Below are 19,437 nucleotides of genomic sequence, written 5' to 3' on the forward strand. Positions count from 1 at the left end.
ACTGTCCTTGAATTTCTAACTCCATGGACTACCTGCCCATTAGGACATCACCACTTATACCTAGATTATAACATGTTGTCTGTTGCTTTATCCTTAATGCAAGATTTTCCAAATTTCCAATTTCACTCTTTTCTAACAGGTATAATTATGTCTGGTTTCTGCAGCACCAGTGTAAATTCAATCAAGAGGTCTAGTTGGAGGTTTTGGCTACAAGTAGAATTGTCTAGCTATTTATCAGGTATTTACTAGCCATTTCCTAAGATATGACAAAGGATCCTTCATCAAGCAATATCCATGCAAAGAAGCAATCTATTTTATAATATCTTAATAGATAGCATGTTTAATAGACCCAAATTATCTAGGTATGATCTAATTAGTTCATAGCAATTACCTATATTCTCATACCTGAGAAAAGCAATTTTACTATCATGATTGAAATTTACTTTACATTTGTAGATAATCTTACTACAAACTAGGTTATCAAGAATGAAGGGACTTCTCTGGTGGTGCAGTGGTTAAGAATCCTCCAGCCAATGCAGGGGACATGGGTTTGAGCCCTGGTCCGGGAAGATCCCACATGCCACGGAGCAACTAAGCCCACAAGCCACAACTACTGAGCCCGCGTGCCACAACTACTGAAGCCTGTGCGCCTAGAGCCTGTGCTCAGTAACAAGAGAAGCCACCACAATGAGAAGCCCGCGCACTGCAACGAAGGGCAGTCCCCACTCGCCGCAACCAGAGAAAGCCCGCACACAGCAACAAAGACCCAACACAGCCATAAATAAATAAATAGATAGATAGAAAGATAGAAAGAAAAAAAAGAAAGAAGTAAGCCAAACCCAAAAATGTTCTCCCAAGCCACACACCACATATTCAATTTATGCTACTGGTGCTTTGAACCCACACATGAGACATTCTGATCTCCAAAATACTATGTCTTGAAGACCACAGTCAAACATTGTAGAATATTGAGATTAATTATACATTTGGCATTCTAGCATACTGACTTTCTCTTCCTGTTTTTTGTAATACATAAAGTTGCTTAATAGTCAATGGTTTTACGTAAGACGTAGATGACATGGACTCCAACAAGACTCTGTCAGCAATTTATTATAGCCATCAGTGCAGGTTAACTCATGCATTCACTTTTTCCCTTCGGTAAGGACTTTTCTAGCCACCCTATTCAAAATTGCACCTCCATCACTACAACTGTCTTTAACCCCTTCCCCTGCCTATTTTCTACCCCCATCCTATTTGATCATTGTCTGTCTCTTTCCATGAACATGTAAATCCCAGGAAGGCAGAGATTTTTGTCTATTTGGCTCCCTGTGTATCTACAGAACTTAGAACGGGATCTTAGCATATGGTAGTTCTTAATAAATATTAGTACTTAAATGGATTCAGCAAGGAACTGTTCTAGTTGCTGGGGATACTGTAGGAAATGAGACAGAAAATATCTCTCGCATCATGGAACTTAACTTCTAGTGCAGAAAAAGAAGAGAATAAATAGATAACTGCATAATAGATTTCAAGTTAATTATTTAGGGAGAATTAGTGGAGGGTGCTTTCAGAGAAAACTCCTCTAAAGAAGTGACGTTTAGTGGAGGCTTCAAGGATTTGGAGAAAGTTAAACAAGAAGTTGGGTAAGAGTGTTGCAACCACAAGTGTGAGCAATGTAAAAGCTTAAATAGGAATTGGCTCAGAATGTCGATGTAGTCAGTAGCTCAGTGAAGGGTGGGAAAGAGTAGAGAAGGTAAGGTCAGAAAGAAAAGCACGGACCAGATCATGGGGGGCCTTTCTGACCTCACCTCCTAATGTTGAACTGGAAAACATGGGAAGGTTTTAAACAACATAGTGATACGACCCAATTTTTGTTTTACAAGAAATCGCTCTGTCTTCTGTGTGGAGATTAGAGTATGGGGTATACGACTGAAATACGGGAAGCAGGTGCAGTAGTTCGGGTAGTATAGTCTAGGGTGGAGGTGCTAAAAAGTGATCAGAATGAGATATATTTTTATGGCTTTGCTATCAGTATTTACTCATGGGCTGGAAATTTGCAATGAGAAAATAAAAGAAATCAAGTATGACTCCTAGGTTTTTGGAAAGGTAAACTGGATAAATAATGGTGCCATTGACTAAGATGAAGAATTATTCAGGGAATAAACTAGCATAGGTGAGGAGACAGGTATATCAAGCATAATATTTAGTAAGAGATACCTGTAAGATATCCATGTGAAGATGAAAACATGCAGCTGAAACTCAGGAGGAAGTTTAGAGTTGGAGATATAAATTAAGAGGCCATGTATAGATGGTATACACAAGGCTGAAAAAAAAATGTCCAGGAAGATATTATAACTGGGGAAGAGACTGGGATAAGCCCTAAATCAAGCCAACATCTAGAATTCTGATAGCAGGTAAGAGACAGAAAAGAAGATTTAGAGGAACTGAACAATGACATCGGAAGAAAACTAAAGCCAAGTGAATATAACATTTTAAGGACAAAGAAAGACAACTACACCAAAGGCTACTGAGAGATAAAGTAAGATAAGGACATAGCACTGACCTACAGATAATGAAACATAAAAGTCGTGATTACCTAAACAAAGGCAATTTCAGTCAAACTGTCAAGATTAAATCCTCACTGAAATGAGTTTGAGAATTGGAGAAAAAGAAGTCAAGACATTCTGTACAGCAAAGGAAACCATCAATAAAATGAAATGGCAACCTACTGAATGGGAGAAAATATTTGCAAATCATATGTCTGATAAGGGATTAATATCCAAAATATATAAAGAATCCATACACTCAATGGCAAAAAAAACAACAACCCACAAACCCCAAAACAATCCGATCACAAATGGGCAGAATATCTGAATGGATATTTTTCCAAAGAAGACATACAGATGGCTAATAAGTACATGGAAAGATGTTCAACATCACTAATGCAAATCAAACCCACAATGAGATATAGCCACATGCCTGTTAGAATGGCTATCATCAAAATGATATAACAAGTGTTGGTGAAAATGTGGACAAAAGGGAACCCAGCACAATGCCCTAAGTGCCCACTGATGAATGGATAAAGAAAACGTGGTATATACAATGGAATAGTATTTAGCCATAAAAAGGAATGAAATCTTGCCATTTGCAACAACATGGACGGATCTCAAGGGCATTACACTAGGTGAAATAAGTTAGACAGAGAAAGATAATACAATATTATCTCACTTATATGTGAAGTCTAAAACAAAAACAAAAACAAGCTCATAGATACAGAGAACAGATTGGTGGCTGCCAGAGGGGAGAGGGGGGCAAAATGGGTGAAGGGGGTCAAAAGGTACAAACTTCCAGTTATATAATAAATAAGTCAAGGGGATGTAATGTACATCATGGTGACTATAGTTCATAGTACTTTACAGTATATTTGAAAGTTGCTAAGAAAGTAGGTCTTAAAAGTTTTCATCACAAGAAAAAAATTTATTTGTAACTATTGTGTGGTGACAGATGTTAACTAGACTTATTGTGGTAATTATTTTGTAGTGTATACAAATATCAAATCGTACACCTGCAACTAATATAATTTTATATGTCAATTATATCTCAATTTAAACAAAGAAGTAGAGACAATGAGTATAAACAACTCTTTCTAGGAATTTTACTTCAAATAAGAAGACAAAAATGAACTGGTAGCTGCAGAGGCCAACAGATCAAGGTGTTCATTTAAAATATATTGATATTATAACATGCTGGTAAGTACCGTGAGAATCTCCAGTCAGTGGAAACACCGTAGATATAGGTGAGATGAAAGATAATTGAGAGGTAAGGTTGTTGTATAAATTAGGAGAGGTGGGATCTGGGGATCAAGTGGAGGCGCTGGCTTGTGAGAGGAGCACAAACCATTTGGCCCTAGTAATGGGAGTAAAGTCAGAGTTTTTTGGTTTTGTTTTGTTTTTTCTTTTTCTTTGTCCTTCAGCCATAATCAGTTATATCTGTGCAAATGTAGAAAGGGCAGAGAGTTAGGGTCTGATGTAGCAGACTAGATCATTTTTCCTGATAACTCTTTATTATAATTATATAATTATAATTATAATTTTATTCCTCTTTATTATAATTATATAACCATGGCCATACTTTTATGTTTCCCATGTTAAGGTAGGGAAAATATATCTCCCACTTCCACTGATATTAAACATACATTAATTTGAACAATGGAGTGTGGGTGTAGGTGAAATATGCAAATGAGACCTTAGGAAGTATTTTGTATTTCCACTTGCCCTCTCGTGCCTCTTCCAGCCACGATAAGAACATATTCTAGGTATGTCCCAGAACGAGTAAACCTATTGAGCAGTCCTGAACCTGATGCACAATCTAAAGCTGCCCAGCTGATCAGCAGATCCATGAGGAAGAAAAATAAATGTTTCAGGTTATAAGACACTGACATCATGGGGTTGTTTGTTATGCAGTTTTAATGCAGCAATCACTGACTAATTCACCATGGCTGTGGTTTTGCCTAGTGAACAGAAGGAGGAAGATGGACAAAAGAGTTCAAAGCATAAAGAAGGAAGTGACTATAATGACAGACAGAAGGTTCTGACCCTTCACAGAAGTTTTGGCTATAAGTGTTCAATATACGAAAATGCCTGTACTTGTATCACAAAGACCTTATAATGGAATTTGTCCAATGCCTTGTGGAAAATGAAGAACATAATTATTACATATTTCTAAGATGTAAGAGTTTAGTAAAATAAAATTAGGTTAATGTGTTAGAACTTGCTCTTAATCTATCCATGCTGTTATTGCTCTTCATGTTTATTTTTATTGTAAATATTCTACATGATTTTAATGATATGTCAATAATTTTTTTAGGAATTAAAATAGCTGTCTAGCCTTAGAATTCTCCTTGTTCTACTTTTTGTATGGTAACAAGCAAACTCAATTTATCATCACAATATCATCCTAAATTTACTTAACACAAAAGACTCATATAATCTTACAGAAATTATAAAACATGCCATAGATTTTTAACAATGAAATTCAAAAATCTTTGGTGTTTGGAATAATTCCAGAGATGATATTATCCAACAGACTTTAAAAAAATTTTACTCAGAAATGCACAACTATAAAAACTAAGACAGTAACATTGGTACAATACGATTAACTAACCTATATACTTAATTCAGATAACATCAATTATTTCACTAATGTTATTTTATATCACAGGATCCAGTCCTAGATTCTACATTACATTTAGATCCCATGTCCCCTGAGTCTCCTTCAATTTGTGAGTCAGCCTTTCCTTATCTTTTATGACCCTGACACTTTTGAAGAGTACTGATAAGTTGTTTTATAGAATAACCCGTTTGAGTTTCTCTGATGTTTTCTCATGATAAGATTGAGGATATATATTTGGAGGAAAATACCAGAGAGATTATTTTCCCTTCTCAGTGTCCAATAATCAGGGGACACACGGTGTTGATATATTTTATTACTAGTCATATTAATCTTTATTATTTGGTTAAGCTGGTATCTGCCAGGTTCTCCAATGTAGACTTAGTATTTCCCCTTTGTTTTCAATAAATACTTTGTGGAACTACTTTGAGATGGTGCAAATATTCTCTTTTTATTTGAATGTTCACCTTCTAATCTGTTCATCCGTCAGTGGACCTTGTTTGTACCAATTATGTATTTAGTACCTCTTCAGATCCTAAAACATTCATTTGACTATATCTGTTTGAATCTAAATCTGAGTTTCTCTTCTGTTCCTTTGACCTCTATGTCTGTTTAGCCAATACAAATTAATGTAGTTTTTAGGTCCACAAAGGATAATTATTCAAAAGTTTCTCCAGTCTTGTCTGGAGTGCCAGTGAGTTTTTAGGGGGTTAAGCTTCTAAGAGGGTAACACTGTCCCTCTATCTTAAGCCCTTGGGATCTTTCTACTCCTTTATCAGTGCACATTCAGTATCCCAGTTCTCCAAACTTCTTAGCTGAACTCTTCTTACAAGTGTGCCAATGTAGCTTTATCCACAGATAAAACTACTTTGCCTCTAGTATCTCTCTGCAGGTACCCAGTCCTTGTTCAGATTTTGAGCCGACTGATTCCTCTGTGACTTTAACTCTGATTTTTTTTAAAAAATTATAACTTTTCCATTTTCCCGTCTTCTCATTGTTGCTATGAGCGTGAACAGTGCTTTTTTCCAATGCTAAACATTTAAACATTGCTGAGCAGAACATGCAAATGCCAAGTGACATTTTTTAAATGAGAAAACTTAAAAGGTCTAGAAGACGTCTCTTGTCTAAGGTTATATTAATTGGTGGCAGAGTAGAGTTCACAGTAACCATATCAGCAAAACACTATTTATATGAACCTTTTACTGGGTCATTAAAATATTTTATTACAAAGAAACTTTCTCTGAAACATATTTCTCTTAAATGGTATTTATGATAATGGAATTTTGTTTATACAGTGATACCTAAATATGTACTAATTTTTAATCCATTTTGGTCTGTTTCTCTTCTGGAGAAACTTATTTTATTTTCTGAAGTCATATTCGTAAAAATCTGTTTTAAATGTAGCAGCTTTTATTTCTGGATGAAATGGATTTTAACTGGCAAGAAATTATTTATATATTCTTTTAAGATACTGGTGTTTTATACTTCACTAAATATCCAGTGAATAATAACTGAGAAAACATGGTTGTTGTCATTAAAACTATTAAATTCTGAAATACAAATCCTTTGAGGATGTAACTTCTACTGATTATAGCAAAAATTCCAAAATTAGAATAACTTCCATATTAATAATGAAAGCAGTAGCAACAACAATAAAAGCAAAATTATTATCCTATAAATGTGTATATCCTTCTACATGTATCAAATGCTTTGAGACAGAGTTTTGGCTTCACATTTATTATCCAGATTAATGCTGAATTAGAATATTGTCTTAAATCATCACTAGTATAATTCATATTGCTTAAAGATATACTTTCTCATTTTGAGGATTACGCATAATACTTTATATAAAAATATAACAACATAAAAAGAAGAAAAATTGTACATTTTTATTCTGGAGAAGGATTTTGGCTTTCATTCACTGGCAATAATATAACTGAGTTATAACTATGAAATCCTCTCTTGAGAATTTTGTGAAGCCATTATGTGAAAATAAGCATTTAAGGTGAATGATAAGTGTCAGCATTTAAATATTACAGACTGGTAATATAACAAGAAAAATTAAATGACTTACCAAAAAGCACATATAAAACTGTAAGAATTACTGTTTTAAGATGGATTAATATAGTCAAAGATAGAATTGTTCTTAATTCCCAAATACCCTATGCTGATGATGGGCTATATTTTATGCAACATCAAAATTAATAATTTATATTGCTGGTTCCTATTGTGTCATGTTGAGAATAGAGAAAGGGACTAGCCGTATTAGATATAAATACAATGCCACAAAAATCACAATTTTAAAAATGGAACTGGCGGGCTTCCCTGGTGGCGCAGTGGTTGAGAGTCCGCCTGCCGATGCAAGGGACACGGGTTCGTGGCCCGGTTCGGGAAGATCCCACATGCCGCAGAGCGGCTGGGCCCGTGAGCCATGGCCACTGAGCCTGCGCGTCCGGAGCCTGTGATCCGCAACGGGAGAGGCCACAACAGTGAGAGGCCTACATATCGCAAAAAAAAAAAAAAAAATGGAACTGGCTAGTTATAACCAAATTAATTAATGAAACAACATACAGAATGACCATAAAGAGATCTGGAAGTATGTATTTATGAAAATATTATCTTATTAACATCTGCATCAATTAATTAATATACGAAAATACTAAATATATTAAAGAGTTAATATACTCAAATATGTATCACTATATTATAATCATGATAATACATCTTCAAATAAATTAACTTATAAATTATTATTTATTTATATAAATTTTAATAATTAATATATAATATATAACTTCTATATTAATGGTGTTTCCATTCAGTGGGAAAGGGCTGGTTTATTTCACAAATGATACAATCACAACTTGATACCTAGCTAAAGGAAAAATCAAATGGGAAATTTTGCACACCAAATATAATACAAAGATAAATTCCAGATGAATTACATGTTTAAATATATTTTTTTTTTTTTTTTTTTTTTTTTTTTTTTTTTTGCTGTACGCGGGCCTCTCACTGCTGTGGCCTCTCCCGTTGCAGAGCACAGGCTCCGGACACACAGGCCCCGCGGCCATGGCTCGCGGGCCCAGCCGCTCTGCGGCACGTGGGATCCTCCGGGATCGGGGCACGAACCCGCGTCCCCTAAATATATTTTTTAAACTCTACAAGTCTTGGAAAAAAATTTACTCATCTATTTTCACAATGCTTGAAGGAGAAAATCTTTCTAACCAAGACAGGTGACCCAGGGAATATAAAAGACAGCACTATTTAATCATAAAATTGCAAAAAAACTTATGGGAAAAATGCTACAATCAAACATAATAAACAAATAATAGATTGAAAGAAATATCTCTCAGTGACATATCAAAAATGTTTTTTAAAATTGAATAGGAGGGAACACTCTCAAATTCATTCTATGAAGCCACCATCACCCTGATACCAAAACCAAAGAAACCAGAAAAAAAGAAAATTATACACCAATATTTTTTGTTTGTTTGTTTGTTTTTGCGGTATGCGGGCCTCTCACTGTTGCGGCTTCCCCCATTGCGGAGCACAGGCTCCGGACGCGCAGGCTCAGCGGCCATGGCTCACGGGCCCAGCCGCCCCGCGGCATATGGGATCCTCCCAGACCGGGGCACGAACCCGTATCCCCTGCATCGGCAGGCGGACTCTCAACCACTTGCGCCACCAGGGAGGCCCTACACCAATATTTTTGATGACTACAGATGTAAAAATCCTCAACAAAATATTAGCAAAATGAATCCAACAATACATAAAATGGATCATACACCATGATCAAGCTGGATTCATTAGGGGTTGCAAGGATGGTTTGACATACACAAATCAATCAATGTGATACACCATATCAGCAAAAGAAAAGACAAAAACTACATGCTCATCTCAATAGATGAAGAAAAAGCATTTGACAAAATTCATATTTTTTCATACTGTTAAAATGGCCATATTACCCAAAGCAATCTATAGATTTAATGTGATCCCTATCAAAATACCCATGACATTTTTAATAGAACTAGTAGAACAAATAATCCTAAAATTTATATGGAACAACAAAAGACCCAGAATTGCCAAGGCAATCCTGAGGAAAAAGAACAAAGTTGGAGGCATAACCATTCAGACTTCAGACTATACTACAAAGCTACAGTAATTAAAACAACATGGTATTGGCACAAAAACAGACACATAGATCAATAGAATATCAACAGAACAGAGAGCCTAGAAATAATCTCAATCCACACAACTATGATCAATTAATCTATGACAAAGGAGGCAAGGACATAGAATAGAGGAAAGACAGTCTATGCAACAACTGGTGTTGGGAAAACTGGAAAGCTACATGTAAATCAATGAAATTAGAACACCCCCTTACATCATATACAAAAATAAACTCAAAATGGTTTAAAGACCTAAATGTAAGACATGACACCATAAAACTCCTAGAAGAGAACATAGGCAAAACATTCTCTGACATAAATCATAGCAATATTTTCTTAGATCAGTCTCCCAAGGCAAAAGAAATAAAAGTAAAAATAAACTAATGGGGCTTAATCAAACTTAAAAGCATTTGCACTGCAAAAGAACCAATCAACAAAATAAAAAGACAACCTATGAAATGGGAGAAAATATTTCCAAATGATGTGACTGACAAGGGATTAATCCCTAAAATATACAAACAGTTCATACAACTCAATGTTGAAAAAATAAACAACCCAACCAAAAATTGGGCAGAAGACCTAAACAGACATTTCTCCAAAGGAGACATACAGATGGCCAACAGGCACATGAAAAGATGCTCAACATCACTAATTATTAAGAAATGCAAATCAAAACTACAATGAGGTATCACCTCACACCGGTCAGAATGCCCATCAACAAAAAGCCTACAAATAATAAATGCTGGAGAGGATGTGGAGAAAAGGGAACCCTCCTACACTGTTGGTGGCAATGTAAATTGGTATAGCCACTATAGAAACAGTATAGAGGTTCCTTAAAAAAATAAAAATAGAGTTTCCATATGATCTAGCAATCCCACTGCTGGGCATGCATCTGGAAAAGATACAAACTCTAATTCTAAAAGATACATGCACCCCAATGTTCACAGCAACACTATTTACAATAACCAAGACATGGAAACAACCCAAGTGTCCATCAACAGACGACTGGCTTAAGAAGATGTGGTTTAGGGGGCTTCCCTGGTGGCACAGTGGTTAAGAATCTGCCTGCCAATGCAGGGGACATGGGTTCGAGCCCTGGTCTGGGAAGATCCTGCATGCCATGGAGTAACTAAGCCCACAAGCCACAACTACTGAGTCTGTGCATCTGGAGCCTGTGCTCCACAACAGGAGGCACTGCGACAGTGAGAGGCCCGCGCACCGTGATGAAGAGTGGGCCCCGCTCACCGCAACTGGAGAAAGCCCTCGCACAGAAACGAAGACCCAACACAGCCAAAAAATAAATAATAAATAAATTATTTTAAAAAAAGAAAAAAAAGATGTGGTTTATACACACACACACACACACTAGAATATTACTCAGCCATAAAAAAGAAATATTGCCATTTGAAGCAACATAGATGGATGTAGAGGATATTATACTTAGTGAAGTAAGTCAGACAGAGAAAAACAAATATATGGTGTCACTTATATGTGGAATCTAAAACATAATACAAATGAATCTATATAGAAAACAGAAACAGACTCACAAACATAGAAAAAAAAATTTATGGTTACCAAAGAAAAAAGGGAGGAGGGGAGGGATAAATTAGGAGTATGCAATTAATAGATACAAACTATTATACATAAAATAGATAAGCAACAAGGATTTACTAGATAGCACAAGGAACTATATTCAGTATCTTATAATAACCTATAGTGGAAAAACTATATATATATAACTGAATCACTTTGCTGGTACAACTGTAACTAACACAATATTGTAAATCAACTGTGCTTCAATTAAAAAGTTTTTAAATTAATGATATGGAAAAGTTTTGCAAGTTAATGGCAGATGTAAAACAACGCAGTATCATTAAAAATTGGCAAAAGTTATGAAAATACAATTTACAAAAAGTCAATTGTAAACATTAATGTTAGATCTGAAAGTTCTGCTTCCTGGAACCCAATGGACTTCTTACATTAGCCAACTGAATGGCTTCATGCTGACAACAGAGGCATTAATTTTCAAAGAAGGGGATGTTACCTAACATTTATCTATCTGTCTACCTACATATCTATATTTAAATAAAGCTAAAATAGAACACTGACATTTTTAAAAGTCACATAAAAATGACACTAACTAAAATTATATCCGATTAGTTTCAATTAGATAAAGAAAATTATGTGGAAAAACAAAGGCCTGATGTTTTAAAGAAAAATATAACTAGAGCAACACAGTTAAATGTATCTTCCCTATGTGATTTTCTGCCAGGAATCTTTATCTAACCAGAAGTAAGATTCCCTAATATTGCAATTATTCTGTGGACAACAATCTAAATTAAGGCTCTAAATATTTTCTTTTAAATTGAAGATAAAATTTAATTAGCCCTTACAGAAATTATTTACACTGTGTAAAATGTTTTGAATAGTGTGCTAATCCTTTTACCATTGCATCATGGAATATCAAGAGTACTAAAGCGATATGATAGTCATTATATGAGTACTTTTAATTATATTACCCTTTCTCATTAAAATGACTAAAGGTTTTCTATTCTTGAGTAAAGTGTTATTTTAAGCAAAGCCTTTTTTGTTATCTGGGAAGCAATAAGAGAAAATATAATAGTGAGCTGTTACACTTAAAATCAGTAATAAAATATTAAGTATAAATGATCATAAAGGTAGCTTATATTATGTGACAACAAATTGTATATTTTCTGTTGCTCTAATATCACAAAAAGAATGAGATATATCGTTAATACTGTCACTTTTTTTTTTTTTTTGCGGTACGCGGGCCTCTCACTGCTGTGGCCTCTCCCGTTGCGGAGCACAGGCTCCGGACGCGCAGGCTCAGCGGCCATGGCTCACGGGCCCAGCCGCTCCGCGGCATGTGGGATCTTCCTGGACCGGGTCACGAACCTGTGTCCCCTGCATCGTCAGGTGGACTCTCAACCATTGCGCCACCAGGGAAGCCCATGTCACTTTTTTTAAAAGGTGATCTAAAGTGGTTTTAAGCATGATTTTTCCATTAGAACACATGCAAAAAACATTAAAAAAATAAAATTTAAACATTTTTGAAGGCACAAAGCTGCCGAACTAGTGAAAATACATGAAATGACATTGATACAAAGATTCAATATCACAGAAATGTCATTTCTTCTTACATGTATAGAGTTATAATTTAAATTATAAATTTAAAATAATTCCAGTAAATATTCTATCAGGTTGTCTCTGGGGGTAGTCAAGTTTATTATAAGGTTCCTACAGATAAATAAATAGGGTAGAACAGCCAATAAAATCTTAGAAAGGAAAAGCAATATGAGAGAGCCATCTTCACCACGTATTAAAGCACATTATAAAGACTCTCTAATTAAAACAGTGTAGTTTTGGCTCTAAAAGACAGATCAGTAGAATAGTAGAGATAACCCAGAAAGAACCCAAGTACATATGGCAGTATAGTCTATGATAATGTTGGCATATCAAATCAGTAGGGATAAGATGGGCTTTTAAATAAATCTTGAAGAAATAGATAGCCATTTGGGTAAATTAGGTGGAGAGAAACACCATGTTCTTGGATTGAAAGACTCAATAACTCAGTATTTCTAAGATGCCAGTTGCCCCCAAATCAAAGTATAGTTTCAATACAATTCAAAGTCCTCACGGGGGTATGTGTGTGTATCTGTGTTCCTGTGTGTGTTTGTAAATTAACTAGCTGATTCTGAAATTATTATGAAAGTGCAAAGGATCTAGAATAACTAAGAAAATCTTGAAGAAGAGGAAAAATTTGAAGGATTTACATTACTACGTGTTAAGACTTGCCATATAGCTATAGTAGTTAAGACATATGGTATTGCTGCAAAAATATATGAATAGACAACTAGAAATGAATAGAGTACAGAAAGAGACTCATACACATTCTGCCAGTGGATTTAGGAGAAAAGTGTCACTGCAATTTAAGGAAGGAAAGGATGGCTTTTTCTTTAAATGGTGCTGGGACAATTAGGTATACATAATGAATAAAATGAACGTTGACTCTGATATCTTATCATATTTAAAATTATTGATATAAGTATCAGGAAAAGTGAATAATGCTTCTAGTAAAAAGAGGAATATATCTTCATGACTTTATGTCCCAAGCTATCAAGATTATTGCCAGTATACAGTACCTAGATATCAGCTTTCTGGGAGAATTGCCTTCAGCTGAAGACAGTCACCTGACCAAGGTTAAACTCCTTTCCAGGATTAGACTACATTTTATGATGGATTGATGGGATGGGGGGTGGGAGGGTTGTGGGTGAGGAAATGAGATATAAAATTCTGGCTTCCTCATCCCAAATTGGGGAAACTCTGAAGAACTATCCTAGTTTCGGTGCTTGCCAGGGTGTGAAATGACAGCTTTGTCCCCATCTCCCTCTGTTCAGTTTTGCTTCATCCTCTTCTTCCTCCAGTGCTGTTGATCCTCATACACTTCTCCCTAATACAATTCCTGCATGCTAACCTCCTTGTCAGAGACTGCTTCCCAGGAAAACCTTTTTTGCAACAGTGGCATTTAAGATACTTCTGAGTGAAAGTTGGACAGATATTTAAAATTTTTCTTTTATTATTTACTGACTGACGTTTTAAATCTGTCTTCTATTTATAACAGTATTCTGTAGTTGAGTAAGAGCCCAAGCCCTACATTCAAACACAAGCTCCAGCACATACTGTGGGTATGATCTTGGATATAACTCCTACACATCTCAGTATACTCATCTCTAACATAGGGTTATTAATAGAATCTATCTCATAGGGTTGTTGTGAAGACCATACGAATTAATATTTGTAAAGTGCTTAAAATAGTTCCTGGAACAGAGTACATTGCTACTGCTCATGACAAGTGACTGCTTTCTATTAAAATACAATTAGGTAAATTATTATATAGGTGATACAAGGGAATGCCAAAATTTGTGAAAGTGGTATATGAATTTGCTAATTTTTTAAAATTAAAATGTTGAATGAATAGAATACGTCAAGGCTTAGGGATATCGAAAGGAAGAACAAAGTTGAATTATTTTTTAAATATAGGTATCTACAAAGTTGGATACTCTTAAAATATAGATATAAATACAGAAATATAGATATCTACTGTCCTGTAAGATATCCTTTTCTAGAAAAGGTATTCATCAAGGTAACAAGACTGTTTCATCAATGAGTAGTTGATGAAAATTAAAATCATTTGTCTCATAACTGTTTCACCTAAAAAACAAATGGATTTCAGAAGAAAAATAACTGCTATTTATTTCTTTGTTCATTTTTCAGAAATATATTTCCTGGCATGTACTGGCAGTGTACTAGGTCTTGTTTCATCTAAAACTGAAGAAAATCAGGAATCCATCTTTGGGTTTACCTATTTTCACCTATACAAGTAATACTAATAAACAATACTTGTATATACCTTTAGTGTTTAGACATTTCTTCACATGCACAACTGTGTTTGTTCTTCAAAAAATATCCTATTAGGTAAAACTGATTTTCATTTTTTCTGATGTCTAAAACAGGGTCCTGAGAGTACAGAAACCAGCTCAACCTAACACAGCTTTTCCACATTACAGTCAAAGCCAGAACACAGATTCTCACACTGCAAGTCTAATGCCCTATCCCTGCAGCTTGACTCCTTTACTAAAGTCCTACGTCTAATTTTATACATATATAGATTTGTAAACTAGTACCTTACTCCCTAGCGCTACACTATGATATATAATAATGCTAATCCACCGCCCCCATTTTTTTTTAAACTATCACAGTCAGAGGACCCAGGAAAATGTTTCAGCTAAGATTTTTTTATCAGGAGTTTAATCTTGATTTTGCTTCGGTGACATTTGACTACTTCCTAGTAAAAGAGAAAAGGAACACTGCAACTCTTATACATGTATCACCATTGTAGAAGGATGGCTTCTGAGATCACAATTCACCTATACTCTTGTCTCATCTTTGGTTATTCGACCTAATTAGATATGTACACAAGAATGAGCTTCAAACTGAAAACCTGGCAGGTTAAGATTCTTTGCTGACAGGAGGACCCTTTTTTTTTTTTTTTTTTAAACTCCTGTCTAGTTTCTGTCAGCAGTTTTGAAAGAAAGATAATGAAAAGAACAGTGAAACTACTAAAAACAAAATGAAGTATAGCCTACTACGGAACTCATTCTAAGGAAGAAAAATTCTAGGAAAACAAAAATGTTTCCTTGGAGGAATGAAATGGATGTGAACATCTTTTTCCAATGTAAAAAAATAGTGTCAATGGCTAGAGTTCTTGTCTTGGTATGTATGTATTTATGTATATATCTATCCATCCATCCATCTATCCATCTATCGATCCATCAACCCATCCACCCACCCATCCAATTTTATTAAGGGATTTCAGAAATGCAAAGGAACTTAAAATTTCAGAAAGAAGTTAATATGAGGAGTATTTACAGAAATTATTTTTATCCATGTCCTTTTGTCATATATAGAACAAAATGTTGGTAAAGTCAGGCTGTGACTGGGATGATGCATAGATTAGCTTACCATGGACTGAAGCATTAGCATTCACATTTGAGGAATATATACTAGTCTTACCAGCTATCACTTGGTTTCCCTTTAATGCCTAGCACTTAAACTGAATTGAACTGAATGCACTGTCACATTACTTGGCAAACTGGACGATACAAGTTTAGAACCTCTCCACTCAATCAATTCATCTGATATCGTGTAGATGTAGAAAGACTTAGTTTTAAGAATACAAATGCTTTATATCGTATATGAGATTTTCCCTAGAAGCAATTTTTACAATATGGTCAATGAATCCCAAAGTCTCTAAAAATGCCAATAGCAGTGTAAGAAACAGAGATCCCATTTCTGTTGTACCCTTACTGTTTATGCTCCCCAAACCATCAGGGATATCCATATCACTAATATTATACCATGTAAGAATATCAGAGCAAATAACAAATTGCTTGAAAATAAACAAACCCCTTTGGAGATTTTATTATATAGAGCAGCAGAGAATATATTTGGAACTGTCAACCCACTGCACAGTCAGGGTTGTCCATTGCTAGTTGAAAAATCCAGCAAACACGGCATTAAATTTGAAAACCATTTGAAGACAGCAAGAACAATATAAATTATAATTAAGAAAGTATGCTTAGGGACTTCCCTGATGGTCCAGTGGCCAAGACTCTGCTCTCCCAATGCAGGGGGCCTGGGTTCGATCCCTGGTCAGGGAACTAGATCCCACATGCCACAACTAAGAGTTCCCATGCCTCAACTAAAGATCCTGCATGCTGCAACTAATGATCCCACGTGCTGCAACTAAAGACCCTGCATGCTGCAACTAAAGATTCTGCATGCCATAACTAAAGATCCTGCATGCCACGACGAAGACCCCGCACATGGCAATGAAGATCCCACATGCTGAACTAAGACCCAGCGCAGCCAAATAAATAAATAAATATTAAAAAATAAATAAATATCTATGTACCAAACAGCATTGCCTTAAAATATACAAAGCAAAATTTTAAAAAAAGAGAGTACATCTATAATTTTTCAAATTTGAAGATTTTAAAATGGAACACAAAATGTTGGTCTCTGTGTTGCATAGAAATTACATTATATATAATTGCTAATTGGATTATTTAGTTAGTTTTTAATTTGAAAATTACTTAAAAATTACTTACTGCAAAATAAAGAACCAGGAATTCAAAAAGAAACAAAAAATAAGCAGTCATTTCAATATATAAGTAGTCCAAAATTAGTAAACAAAGATGAAAACTTTATGAACTAATGCAATAAGATTGTTGACTTTGGTAAAAGAAACAATAATTTCCCTAATTCCCATACTCTATGTTTAGACTGGATGATTCCCTGCCATTTTATTAATTTATTTACCTTTTGACCACCTCTACCCATTATTTGTATTATTTAAATAAAAGTACTGCCACTGGAAACTTTATGTTTTTTTCATGGAAAAATGAACTTTATTAATATTTATAAATACTGTGCTCAAAAATATTGAGGAAATAAGTGGTCATGGATAAGAAGATTAAATATTGTAAAGATGTAGTTCTTACCAAATTTGTCTATAGGTTTAATGTAATTTCAATCAAATGTTTACTGGTACTTTTCAGAACTCGTTAAAAAGTTGTTCTAAATTATTTTCCAGAAGGATAAATAGATGATAAAAGGAAAGAAATGATTTAAATGATAATGAGAAAATAGAAATAAAATAAGAAAACATAAACCTGGAGGATTTAAACCATATGGCACTGGAACAAGACCGAAAATACAGATCTATGTAACAGAGTATAGATGATTGAATATAGGATGTCACATTGCAAAAATAAATAACAACAGAATAATAATTATTATTCAATTAAAAGATGGAAATCTTGCTAATTAAGGGGGAATCAAATTAGATTGTAATTACAGAGCAAAAAAGCAAAATCTGGATGAATTAAAGGAGCAAATGGGGGGCTTCCCTGGTGGCGCAGTGGTTGAGAATCTGCCTGCCAATGCAGGGGACACGGGTTCGAGCCCTGGTCTGGGAGGATCCCACATGCCGTGGAGCGACTAGGCCCGTGAGCCACAACTACTGAGCCTGCGCATCTGGAACTTGTGCTCCGCAACAAGAGAGGCCGCGACAGTGAGAAGCCCGTGCACCACGATGAAGAGTGGCCCCCACTTGCCACAACTGGAGATAGCCCTCACACAGAAACGAAGACCCAACACAGCAAAAATAAATTAATTAATTAATTTAAAAAAGGAGCAAATGAAAAAGACACCTACCTACCTATAACTCTTTCCCCATTATAAACAAAGGAGAAGAAAAAAGAAAACAGAGGTGAAGTTTCAATTGATTCAAATGTAGAAAGGCTTTGAAAGTGCAGAATCAATGGAAAAAATGAAATAAAAGAAAATGTCTCATATATTTAATGGCTAAGTAAAATTAAAATATAAGCAGACATATAAATAGTTACTACAGATACAACAAAGTTGTTATTTGGCATTGAGGTGATTTCCAATTTTTTGCTGTTATATATAATTCAATATCAAACATCTCTGTGGATAAATAATCCATCTTTTGATTATTTCTTGAAAAGATCTCACCGGAATTGGAATTACTGGGTCAAAAAGGTGATAATGTCTAAGTTTCTTTATATACATTACACAAAGTGCTTTTCAGAAATTATGTAGTGATTTATACTCCACTAATCAGTGTTTGTTCCAATTTCATCACAGTTTAATTGAAATAGAAAAAATTTTTTAAAAAGGAAAAAGAAAACTTAGCTGGCTATCATTTAAATCAAGATCTATTTGAATATTAGTGACTTTGAACATATTTTCAGTCATTCTTTGGCCATTGGTACTTCCTCTTTTGTGAACTGCAGTTCATACTCCTTTTAACATATTGCAAAGAAAGAGAAAACAGAGATGTTGAAATCAGACATATGGTAGTTCGGCTTTGCCAGTAAGCAACTGTTTTGATTTTGTGTAAGTTAATTTTTCTGAACTGCAATCTCCTTGATTCAATAATAATAATAGTAACACCTATACAATGGAGCTGTTGTGAGTATCAAATGAAATAAATTAATGAGATTCAGGATGCTAATAAAAATGACTATAGTAAATATAAAAGAAAGTCATGAACCCACTTATATTGGAATGTTAGTAGTAGTTACTGATTTTAGTTATTATTTTTGTAATAATTATGTTAAGATAATTTGTATTTTATATGTACAATAATTATGATTAGTTTTTTGTAATGAAAATTATTTTAAGCAAATTCATATTTCGTGAGCTTTAGATTTTTAAGCAAATTCATTATTTCTTATGCTTTAGATTTTTTTTCGTATTCATCAATATGCAGTTGGGATTACTAATACCTGTACACCCTATAATACATTTTCAGGGAATTGTCAGCTTTGCAAAGATGGAATTATTTTCATAAGTGTGAGCAGCTTTAGCACACTAGGTTTTGTTTTGTTTTTGTTTTTTTGCGGTATGCAGGCCTCTCACCGTTGTGGCCTCTCCCATTGCAGAGCACAGGCTCCGGACGCGCACGCTCAGCAGCCATGGCTCATGGGCC

The 19,437-nt window shown here is 34.8% G+C and overlaps 1 protein-coding gene across 1 annotated transcript in view; it reads right to left on the reverse strand.

Annotated features, from left to right (window-relative positions):
* The window catches only part of CFAP47 (cilia and flagella associated protein 47), a 299,411-nt gene that overhangs the window by 82,349 nt on the left and 197,625 nt on the right, over nt 1-19,437 (reverse strand).

The sequence above is a fragment of the Mesoplodon densirostris genome, chromosome X, assembly GCF_025265405.1.
Source record: "Mesoplodon densirostris isolate mMesDen1 chromosome X, mMesDen1 primary haplotype, whole genome shotgun sequence".
Taxonomy (NCBI): Eukaryota; Metazoa; Chordata; class Mammalia; order Artiodactyla; family Ziphiidae; genus Mesoplodon; species Mesoplodon densirostris.